This window comes from Chiloscyllium punctatum, chromosome 30 (genome assembly GCF_047496795.1).
Source record: "Chiloscyllium punctatum isolate Juve2018m chromosome 30, sChiPun1.3, whole genome shotgun sequence".
Lineage (NCBI taxonomy): Eukaryota > Metazoa > Chordata > Chondrichthyes > Orectolobiformes > Hemiscylliidae > Chiloscyllium > Chiloscyllium punctatum.
The window spans coordinates 44,308,883-44,321,008 of record NC_092768.1 but is presented as its reverse complement, the minus strand read 5'-3'; the positions used below and the strand labels follow the sequence as shown (position 1 = coordinate 44,321,008).

At 44.4% G+C, this 12,126-nt stretch overlaps 1 protein-coding gene across 1 annotated transcript in view; it reads right to left on the bottom strand.

Annotated features, from left to right (window-relative positions):
• Positions 1–12,126, bottom strand: part of LOC140455588 (uncharacterized) — a 78,113-nt gene that overhangs the window by 5,618 nt on the left and 60,369 nt on the right. The window lies entirely within an intron of this gene.

Below are 12,126 nucleotides of genomic sequence, written 5' to 3'. Positions count from 1 at the left end.
ACTGAGCTGTTAACGCTGTGATATATCAGGGAGGGTGATGGAGAGGGAGCTGTTAACGCTGTGATATATCAGGGAGGGTGATGGAGACTGAGCTGTTAACGCTGTGATATATCAGGGAGGGTGAAGGAGACTGAGCTGTTAACGCTGTGATATATCAGGGAGGGTGATCGAGACTGAGCTGTTAACGCTGTGATATATCAGGGAGAGTGATGGAGACTGAGCTGTTAACACTGTGATATATCAGGGAGGGTGATGGAGAGTGATCTGTTAACACTGTGATATATCAGGGAGGGTGATGGAGACTGAGCTGTTAACGCTGTGATATATCAGGGAGGGTGATGGAGACTGAGCGGTTAACGCTGTGATATATCAGGGAGGGTGATGGAGACTGAGCTGTTAACGCTGTGATATATCAGGGAGGGTGATGGAGACTGAGCTGTTAACACTGTGATATATCAGGGAGGGTGATGGAGACTGAGCTGTTAACGCTGTGATATATCAGGGAGGGTGATGGAGACTGAGCTATTAACGCTGTGATATATCAGGGAGGGTGATGGAGACTGAGCTGTTAACGCTGTGATATATCAGGGAGGGTGATGGAGACTGAGCTGTTAACACTGTGATATATCAGGGAGGGTGATGGAGACTGAGCTGTTAACACTGTGATATATCAGGGAGGGTGATGGAGACTGAGCTGTTAACGCTGTGATATATCAGTGAGGGTGATGGAGACTGAGCTGTTAACGCTGTGATATATCAGGGAGGGTGATGGAGACTGAGCTGTTAACGCTGTGATATATCAGGGAGGGTGATGGAGACTGAGCTGTTAACACTGTGATATATCAGGGAGGGTGATGGAGACTGAGCTGTTAACGCTGTGATATATCAGGGAGGGTGATGGAGACTGAGCTGTTAACGCTGTGATATATCAGGGAGGGTGATGGAGAGGGAGCTGTTAACGCTGTGATATATCAGGGAGGGTGATGGAGACTGAGCTGTTAACGCTGTGATATATCAGGGAGGGTGATGGAGACTGAGCTGTTAACACTGTGATATATCAGGGAGGGTGATGGAGACTGAGCTGTTAACGCTGTGATATATCAGGGAGGGTGATGGAGAGGGAGCTGTTAACACTGTGATATATCAGGGAGGGTGATGGAGACTGAGCTGTTAACGCTGTGATATATCAGGGAGGGTGATGGAGACTGAGCTGTTAACACTGTGATATATCAGGGAGGGTGATGGAGACTGAGCTGTTAACACTGTGATATATCAGTGAGGGTGATGGAGACTGAGCTGTTAACGCTGTGATATATCAGGGAGGGTGATGGAGACTGAGCTGTTAACACTGTGATATATCAGTGAGGGTGATGGAGACTGAGCTGTTAACGCTGTGATATATCAGGGAGGGTGATGGAGACTGAGCTGTTAACGCTGTGATATATCAGGGAGGGTGATGGAGAGGGAGCTGTTAACACTGTGATATATCAGGGAGGGTGATGGAGACTGAGCTGTTAACACTGTGATATATCAGGGAGAGTGATGGAGACTGAGCTGTTAACGCTGTGATATATCAGGGAGGGTGATGGAGACTGAGCTGTTAACGCTGTGATATATCAGGGAGGGTGATGGAGACTGAGCTGTTAACGCTGTGATATATCAGGGAGGGTGATGGAGACTGAGCTGTTAACGCTGTGATATATCAGGGAGGGTGATGGAGAGGGAGCTGTTAACACTGTGATATATCAGGGAGGGTGATGGAGACTGAGCTGTTAACACTGTGATATATCAGGGAGGGTGATGGAGACTGAGCTGTTAACACTGTGATATATCAGGGAGGGTGATGGAGACTGAGCTGTTAACGCTGTGATATATCAGGGAGGGTGATGGAGACTGAGCTGTTAACGCTGTGATATATCAGGGAGGGTGATGGAGACTGAGCTGTTAACACTGTGATATATCAGGGAGGGTGATGGAGACTGAGCTGTTAACGCTGTGATATATCAGGGAGGGTGATGGAGACTGAGCTGTTAACGCTGTGATATATCAGGGAGGGTGATGGAGACTGAGCTGTTAACGCTGTGATATATCAGGGAGGGTGATGGAGACTGAGCTGTTAACGCTGTGATATATCAGGGAGGGTGATGGAGACTGAGCTGTTAACACTGTGATATATCAGGGAGGGTGATGGAGACTGAGCTGTTAACGCTGTGATATATCAGGGAGGGTGATGGAGACTGAGCTGTTAACGCTGTGATATATCAGGGAGGGTGATGGAGACTGAGCTGTTAACACTGTGATATATCAGGGAGAGTGATGGAGACTGAGCTGTTAACACTGTGATATATCAGGGAGGGTGATGGAGAGTGAGCTGTTAACACTGTGATATATCAGGGAGGGTGATGGAGACTGAGCTGTTAACACTGTGATATATCAGGGAGGGGGATGGAGAGGGAGCTGTTAACGCTGTGATATATCAGGGAGGGTGATGGAGACTGAGCTGTTAACGCTGTGATATATCAGGCTCGGGGTTGGACGCCTCAGTTCAGGAGTTAGTCACACCCTTTCCCATAGGGTCTTTGAGTCGGTCAGTAGTCAAGGGCACTAGTATTTAACTGCGAGTTCTTTCAAACAGTCTGGATGGAAGCACAGAGTCTAGAGGGCGCAGGAGCACACCGACGAGGGCACCATGGTACACACTGCCATTGACATGTTGAGAATTAATGGGAATATATAACTGGTAGGGATCAGCGTTTTCAGTGAGATAGACACAGTTCTGTGCAGCTGAGAGTTCAGAAGTTTGTGTTGCTTGCCGATATGCGAGTTCAGGACATCAGCACAGGGTTAAAGAGGATCTGGCAGTAGGAAGGGAACGATCCCAGAGTCATCCTCCACATTGGCAACAACAGCAAGAGCCGGTTTTGAGGGATAATGAGCACCTTGTAGGGCACTTGCTGTCGAACTGGATAAAGTGGAAGCTGTTCATCTGGGCCACTGCTCACCTGACCTGTGCTATGTTCAGTGTCCTGCTGAGTTGTACAGTGATATCCCTGCTGTTTAGTTCAAGGCTAAGGGAGAACCTTTGGCAAGATGTGAAAAATTCAGGCAGTGTTTGCTGACACTGTACATCCATGCTAATCCGGAAACATGCTTACACCCAATTCCAGGCACATTACAGCATCATGCCAAACTTACATGTATGTCATACACAAATGGAGAGAAAGAATTCATGTTTCTGAAGCAGGGATTAGTGAGAGGGAGTGAGGACACAGGACCGGGATATGGTGGGAGTGAGGACCAGATGGATGGGAAGAGAGGACATGGTGGGGTATTAGGATGTAAGGGGGAGGGGAAGAGAATGGGGACGTGGGAGGGGAATGTGGATGTGGGGGGCGGGGGGGGTGGGGGGGAGGGAATGGGGACGGGGAGGGGAGGGGAATGGGGACATGGGGGGGGGGAGGGGATTGAGGAAGTGGGGTGGAGAGGAATGGGGATGTGGGGTGGAAGGGAATGAGGACATGGGGGTCGAGGGGATTGAGTACCTGGGTACAAGAGAATGGGCACGTGGGGGGGAGGGGATTGAGGACGTGGGGGTCAAGGGGATTGAGGACATGGGTGGAGGGGATTGGGCACATGGGGGTGGAGGGGATTAAGGACGTGGGGGGTGGGGAACGGGGACGTGGGGGAAGGGGAATGAGGACGTGGTTAATGAGGAGGTGGGGGGGGGTTGGGAATGCAGAAGGGGAAGGCATGTGTAAGTGGTACCCAGGAAGCCTCCAGCCCTCCTCCTTCTATCCCTCCCTCCCTTTCCCTTTTCCCTCCCCCACTCCTTCCCCCTCTCCCAGGTCCATCCCCACTATTTCTTGGGAACCATGTTGCCCTTCCAAACCCCTTTACTGAGCACACCCCCAATTTCCTGGGTCTGTTCCCACCTTTTCTCCGGATCCATGACCACTTATCCAGCTTCCTCGGACCCATTCCCCCTCAGGCAGGTGCCATCAGCACCCCCTGTAGCGTGCAGATCCTGTGGCAGATATTAGGGTTCAGGACATCAGCACAGATAATACTGTGGGCGATATTGGGCCTTGCTCCCCCCATTCCCCCAAATTACACAGACACGTGGGAATTAAAAGTAACACCTAGCGTGCATACAATCATGTCAGGAAACACAATCAGGTCTTAACTGGAAGAGATAAAGCGAGAGATCAAGATACCAATAAGGGAAATGTTGATCAGTGTATGGAAGGAAGGGACAGAGCAGACACGTTAAGTGTGCACTGGAGATAAAACTAGAAGTTACAAGAATATTAAAAAGACAGAACTAAAGGCTCTGTATCTGAATTTGCAAAGTGTTTATCACCGATGGTTTATCACCGAGAGCACAAGTTGTTTTAATCTGACAGCTGTTACAGAGACATGGTTACAAGATGAAAAAGACAGTCTCTAACATTAGGTGTGATTCTACAATTGGACAGCACTTGTTGGATAATGCTGAGTGTGCATGGAATTATGCTGACAAACAATTTAGGATTGAGTGTCAGAGAGGCCTACAGCACGGACACAGGCCCTTCGGCCCAGACTGGTCCATACCGACCAAAATATCCACCCACACTAACCCCATTTCCCTGCACTTGGCCCATATCCTTCTAATCCTTCCCTATCCAAGTATTTGTCCAAATGCCTTTTAAATGTTGTTAATGTACCTGCCTCAACCATTTCCACTGGCAGCTCATTCCATATGCGTACCACCCTCTGTGTAAACAAGTTGCTTCTCTGGTTCCCTTTTATTCTTTTCCTTCTAACTTAAACTGATGCCCTCTAGTCCTCGATTCCCCAACCCTGGGAAAAAGACTGAGTGCATTCACCCTATCCATGCATCTCATGATGTTATACACCTCTCTAAGATACCCTCTCAGTCTCCTATGCTCTAAAGAACAGTCCTAGCTTGTCCAGCCTCTCCCTGTAACTCAGACCCTTGAGTCCTGGCAACATCCTTGTAAATTTCTTCTGCACTCTTTCCAGTTTAATAACATCCCTCCTGTAACAAGGTGACCACAGCAGAACACAATACTTGAGCTCGACCTCACCAATGTATAACTGCAACATAACTTCCCAACTTCTATCCTCACTGCCCTGACTGATGAAGGGCAGTGTGCCAAAAGCCTTCCTCACTGCCCTGTATACCTGTGACTCCACTTTCAGAGAACACTGCACCTGAACTCCAAGGTCCCTCTGTTCAGATTTGCACACTTTTGTGTACTGGATGTGTACTAGATATATTAATTCCCAGTGCTCTGACTTGTGCTAACAGAAAGCATATATGCCTGCACTGTGATGGTTCAGTTCAAGACAAGGTGACAGCCATTCACTGCTTCATTTCTCAGGGCAATGCCTGACTAATCAGAGTCAACCTGCCTCGTTGGAAATCAAAATGATGTCTGTCAGTTCACAATCAATCGTCATTAACTGTTGCATTCTCCAAGCAATGTATCTACCAAAGTCCACTTGCCAACCAATCAGCACTGTTCTCTCATACCGGAGAAATATTTTCAGCAGTACTACAGGTACACATTCCTTTATCCAAAACCCTCGGTGGCCAGCTGTTTTTCAGATTTTGGAATAAGTGACAGTTAAACAGTCAAATTTTAAAAATCTTACCAAACAGCAGACATACCTGGGAGTACTATAAGTCCTGAGACAGAATTGACACCTGCTAATGCTGGGCCACGCCACCAAGTCTGAGTGACGTGGGTCAAGTGGGTGTGAAGTTGGGCTAACCGTTTGCACAGCAAAGAACCTTGTTACGGAGAAAAATGTTTTCCAAGAAAAACTTCAGATTTCAGGATTTCGGATAAAGGATTGTGTACTTGTAAATTCTGTATTACTAAATGTCTGTTTGTTTGGTGAGACAGAGATACAATGAAGTCCAAACTTCGCAATGCCAACACAGCCCAACTTACACACAAGTTAAGACAAAGTAAGTTTTCTATTGAAATTCTTTAAGATATTAAACCCGAGATTGTGCCAGATTTAATTTCCAAGTGTATTGATAAAGAGACACATGATTGAATGGACATTTATGCACGATAAGATTGAACAGATGTTAATAGGCTTCTCATTTCTCAAATGATAAGTGTTGAACTTCAAAGGGACTTTATGGTCCTTGTTCATGGGAACTGAAAGTTTCAGTTAGCAGCAAGCAATTAAAGCAAATGACATACTGTCCCTCAGTGTAAGGGGATTTGAGTACAGGAGTAAAGACGCTTTACTGCAATTCTGTTGAGATGTCACCCAAACTACTGAGTGTAGTTTCGGTGTCCGTACCAACTGAAAGATATACTTGGTGCAGATAGAACGCAACAAAATTTTACAAAACTAATTGCTGTGATGGAATGATTGCCCCAGGAAGTAAAGTTAAGAAAACTGGGCCTTTATTCTCTTGAGTTGGAAGAATGTAATCTCACCCAAACGTAACCCATTTTCCAGTTGTCAACAGGGTCAATGGAGGTTGGCTGGGAGTTAGGAATTAATGCCTGTGGGACTTAGCCTAGATTAGGGGGTAACTCACTGACGACTGAGGTGGGAAGGAATTCATTCACTCAGGACCTGGTGATTCCATGGTACAGACTGTCTCAGGAGGTTGGGGATGCTCAATTGTTCAGTATGTTGAGACTGGGATCAATAATTTTTGGCATATTAAAGAACATCAAGGGATATGGGGACAGTGCGGGAAAATGATGTGGACTATCAGAAAATGAATGGTGGGGTAGGCCTGAAGAGTTGGCCTCCTGTTTGTTGCACTACAGGCGATCCCACTGCACTATGTACGCGCGCACACACACGCACACACATACACCCATGCAGACCCTCTCTCATACACATGCTCTCTCTCATATGCTCACAAATACTCCCCCCACACTCAGATTACACACAGCACCCTCTCACAGACTTATACCCCATTACACTCTCACACAGACACACACTCTCTCACACCCCCACACACACCCACTTGCACACACTTACTCGGTTTCCCCTACCATACACCGACATAAGTTTGTGGGGTGAATTTGTACTTGCAGAATTACATTTTATTTTGCTCAAAAACTGCATAAATCTGTGTAAAAGTCTGTAAATCCCACTTTGGAAATAGAATCAGTCTGTCCTAACATTAACCTCACACCTTCAATGCATTATCTGAACTGAGATGGCACCTACTGTTCAAGCTATCTTGAGAATGTAACTTTAAAAAAAGTTCTGGGATTCTGGGTTCCTATGAAGGAACTGAAGCTAACATGATCATCCTAAAAGATGAAAGACTCAAGCTGAATTTGTTTAATATTACATTCCATGACACTGCAATCCTGTTATAAATTCTGTGTCTTATGGTTCTGCTCCACAACCACCTGATGAAAGAGCAGCACTCTGAAAGTTAGTGCTTCCAATTAAACCTGTTGGACTATAACCTGGCATTGTGTAATTTTTAACTGTGTACACCCCAGTCCAACACCGGCTCCTCCAAGTTATTCCTTTGTTATGTTCTTATTCATTGTCCAGACTCACCCTCTAGATGACCAATGCTCACTTACCTTATTCCTTTCCTTTTTAAATATCCATAAATACCCTTACTGTTTCTTTATTTCTAACTAGCATACTCTATTTTCCATCCTTATTAATCCATTCGTTATTCTTTGCAGTCCTTTGTAATCTAGCCAATCTTCTGACCTGGCATTTCTGGAATGGGACACTCGTGGTTTCAACCTTAGACTACACTTAACTTCCTTTAGTTGGCCATAAGTGACATATACTTCCCTTAGAATCTTCCCTTCCACTGAGGAGGAACCTTGGTACTGTGAAATATATCTCCATAAATGGCTGATACCGCATCTTCATTGACCTATCCCTGAGCCTAATTTCTCTATCTTCATGCCCCCAGAACTACCCTTATTGAAGTTTAAAACCGTAGTCTTAAATCCACACTGGTCCTCCTCAAACAGAATGGGATGTTTGATTATATTGGGATAACTGCTCCCTCGAAGCAACTTTATCCCGTGATTATTAATTAACCCTGTCTCCTTGCACATTACCAGATGTAACCAACCTACTCTCTGGTTATCTTTACAACATGCTGCTTCATGAAACTGTCCCCAAAATATTTTATAAACTCATCATTCACAGAATTTACCAATCTTTCTTACTTATATATTTAATCGAATAAAATCACCAATGTTCACTGCTGTACCTTTCTCACAAGTCCCCAATACTTCTTCCTGCATCGCCCATCCTACAGCACGGTGGGCTTTGGGGAAAATCTGAACAAAGCCGAGCTGTTATCGCCGTCAGTCACTAAGTGCTACATTCTCCATGGCAACATCTCCATCAGAGCCCACTTGCCAACCAATCAGCACTCTTCTCTCATATATGTTACTTTCCCTTTACATTAATATTCATGTGAATTGCCCTGATGAGTGCAAATGAAAAACTTCTCAAAAATATGTCTTTTTCTTCAGAAACACTGAAGCTCTGAACTACCAAATGGCGATTTGGAGACGGAGGTACAACAAAGACCAAACTTTAGGATATCAAAAACACAGCGCAACTTCCAGGTACGTTTTGAACTTGTCTCCAAGCTTGTATTAAACTGAAGGAGGTGCCAGTTTTCATTTCCAAATGTATTGATGATGTGAAGGTCAGACCCAGTCTCCCTGGCTGATGGATGTTTATGAGAGATCAGATATAAGGAACACACTGTATTTCTGATCCCTCACCAATGTGGATAACCTCACATTTCTCCATATTCCATTCCATGTGTGAATGTTATTATCCACTCACTTAGCCTTTGCAAGTCATCTTGTACCCTTCTTACAACCTCCTCTAACATCTAATTTAGTGCCATCTGCCAAGTTGGAAGTATTAAATTTAATCCCACATCCCAATAATAAATTTAGATTGTGAACAGCCAGATCCTCAGCACAGCTTCCTGTGGTCTCTCACTGATCACAACCTGCTAACCTGAATATGACCCATTTATCCCTACTGTACGTTTTCTGACTGTTAATCCTCCAGTATGTTCACCCAAATCACATCAATAAAGCTAAATACTGAAAAGGTGGATGAATTGAGCAGATACTTGTTTTTGAGGATAAACTAAAAAACCAAAATAATTATGAATCAGATGAGAAAAGGAGACAATGATAATCCCTCAGGAAAGGAGATTGAAAAAGCTGTCAGAACACACACTGACAAGCTCCCAGATCATAGACTTATACAGATGGACAGCATGAAAAAAGACCCTTCAGTCCAACTCATCCAAGCCGACCAGCTATCCTAAATGTATCTAATCTAATTTTCCAGCATTTGGTCCATTTCCCTCTAAACCCTTCCTATTTGGGTCCCTTTTAAATGTTGTAATTGTACCAGCCTCTACCACTTCCCCTGGCAGCTCATTCCATACACACGCCACCCTCTGTGTAAAAACACTGTGCCTTGTCATCCTTTTAAATCTTTGTCCTCTCACCTTAAACCTATGCCCTCTAGTTTTGAACTCTCTTACCATCCTCTTCCTAGTGTCTTAAAAAAAAGGTGGCACAGCAGTTGGCAATGCAGCCTCACAGCGCCAGGGACCCTGGTTCAATCCCAGCCTCAGGCAACTGCCTGAGTGGAGTTTGCACATTATCCCAGTGTCTGCGTGGGTTTCCTCCAGGTGTTTCGGTTTCCTCCCACAATCACAAAGATGTGTAGGTTAGGTGAATTGGCTGTGCTAAATTGCCCATAGTGTTCAGGAGTGTGTTGGTTAGGTGCATTAGTCAGGGGTAAGGGGAATGGTCTGGGTGGGTTACTCTTTGGAGGGTCGGTATGGACTTGTTGGGCTAAAGGGCCTGTTTCTATACTGTAGCGATTCTATGAAGTCATTGCTGAGACAAAGGATGCATTTGTTTTAAATTTCCTAAAGTCTGTAACAGTCTCATCAGGTTGAAAAATAATCAACTTGACTCCTCTCTTCAAGAAGTGAGGGAGACAGACGGTGGGAAAGTACAGGTCAGTTAGCTCACTTCTGTCACAGGGAAAATGCTGGAATGTTTATTAAAGAGGCTGTAGACAGATACCTCAAAAATCTCAGTGCAATCAGGTTGGGTCAATGTGCTTTTGTGAAAGTGCAATTCATATTTGACTAATTTATTTCTTTGAGAAAGTAGCAAACAACTGGTCAAAGGGAACACTGTGGAAATTGTGACCTCAGGTTGCCAGAAGGCATTTCACAAGAGACCACATCACAGGTTACCATATGCCAATGGTAACATGTAAAGTTACATAGACAGAGGATTGATGACCTAATATGAAAGATAGATTATGTAAAAATCTGTCATTTTCAGGTTGGCAAGATGTGACGAATGAAGTGTCACAGTGATCAGTGCAGGGGCCTTAGTTATTTACAACGTAGATCAATGACTTGGTTTAAGGAACTAAATATATGGTTACCAAATTTATTAATAATTCAAAGAAAGGCAGGAAAGTTAGTAGTAAACAGACACTAGAGTCTGCAGAGGGATATAAATGGGCAAGCATATGACAGCTGGTTTCGAATATGGACAATATGACCTTGACCAAAGGGAAAACAAAGAAAACTTACAGCCCAGGAACAGGCCCTTCGGCCCTCTAAGCCAAATCCACTGTCTAAACCTGTCACCCAATTCCTAAGCATCTGTATCCCTCTGCTCCCCACTTACTCATGCATCTGTCCAGACACAATGTAAATTAATCTCCTGTGCCTGCCTCTGCTGGCAACATGTTCCACACACCTTGTCCACTTTGGCAGCAAGAATAGGGAGCAATATTTCATTTAAACGGAGAGAGACAGTGGAACTCTGAAGGGTTAAGATACATGATTCACAGAAAGTTAGGATGCAGGTACAGCAAGTGATTCGGAAGGCTAATTAAATGTTGCAGTTTAATGTAAGAATTGATGCATAAAAGGATGTTGAGTTAAAGTTTACAAGGCATTTGTACTACAGCATCTGCACGACCACCCACAGGTATGATCCCCTCATGTAAGATAAAGATATAGATGCATCAGAAGCCGTTCTGAGAAGGGGTTGCTAGGTTACCTTCCGAGGAATGTTGGACAGGTTGGGCCTCTATTCATTATAGATTAGAAGTAGGAGAGATGTTCTTACTGGAAAACACGAGATCCTGAGGAGATTTGATAATGTGGATGCTGAAAAAATGTTTCCTCTTCTGGGAGAGACTAGAATCATTAGATACTTAGTTTAAAAATGAGGGATCTTCCATTTCAATGAACTGGAAGAAAATTTCTTTTCTGTCAGAGGATTGTGAGTCTTCAGAACCCGCTTCTCCAGAAAGCAGTGAATGCAGGGACATTAAAATTTTTTAAAGGTGGTGTTGATCTATTCTTGACCAACCGGGAGTCAAAGGTTATTTGGGGTAGGTTTGGAATTGAGGATTATCCCTGTGGGCCTAGTGACTACTGCTGATCGAATCTTTTGTTCATTAAATGCAGGAAGGAATAATGCACTATTCGGATTTACTAATGGCTTTCGATAATTTATCACATGGAAGTCTCGTGAGTAAGGCCAGAACACATAAAATGAAAAGATATGTTACTGTTACTGCATATAGTTCTGGCTGCCACACTAACAAAATAACGTGGAGGTTTTGGAGAGGGTGCAGAAACGGTTTACCTGGAGATTGCCTGGTTTGGAGGGTATGAGCAATGAGGAGAGATTTGACAAACCTGGTTTGTTTTCACTTGAATGGAGACTGAGGGGTGTCCTGATGCATGTTTACAAAATTATGAGAGGCATGGATAGAATGAATTCTCAGAGTCTTTATCCCAGGGTAGAAGTGTCAAACACTAGGGGACGTAGGTTTAAAGTAAAGGGGGGGAAAGTTCAAAGAAGATGTGAGAAGCAAGTTTTTTAAAAACACAGGCTGGTAATTACCTGGAATGTGCTGCCAGAGGCAGTGGTAGAAGCCAGTATAATAGCAATTAAGAGGCATCTTGACAGAAAAATGAATAGGTAAGAGATAGAGGGATGCAGATCACAGAGAGGTAAAAGGATTTTAGTTTAAAAAAGGAGACATGTGTCAGCACTGGCTTTTCAGGCCAAA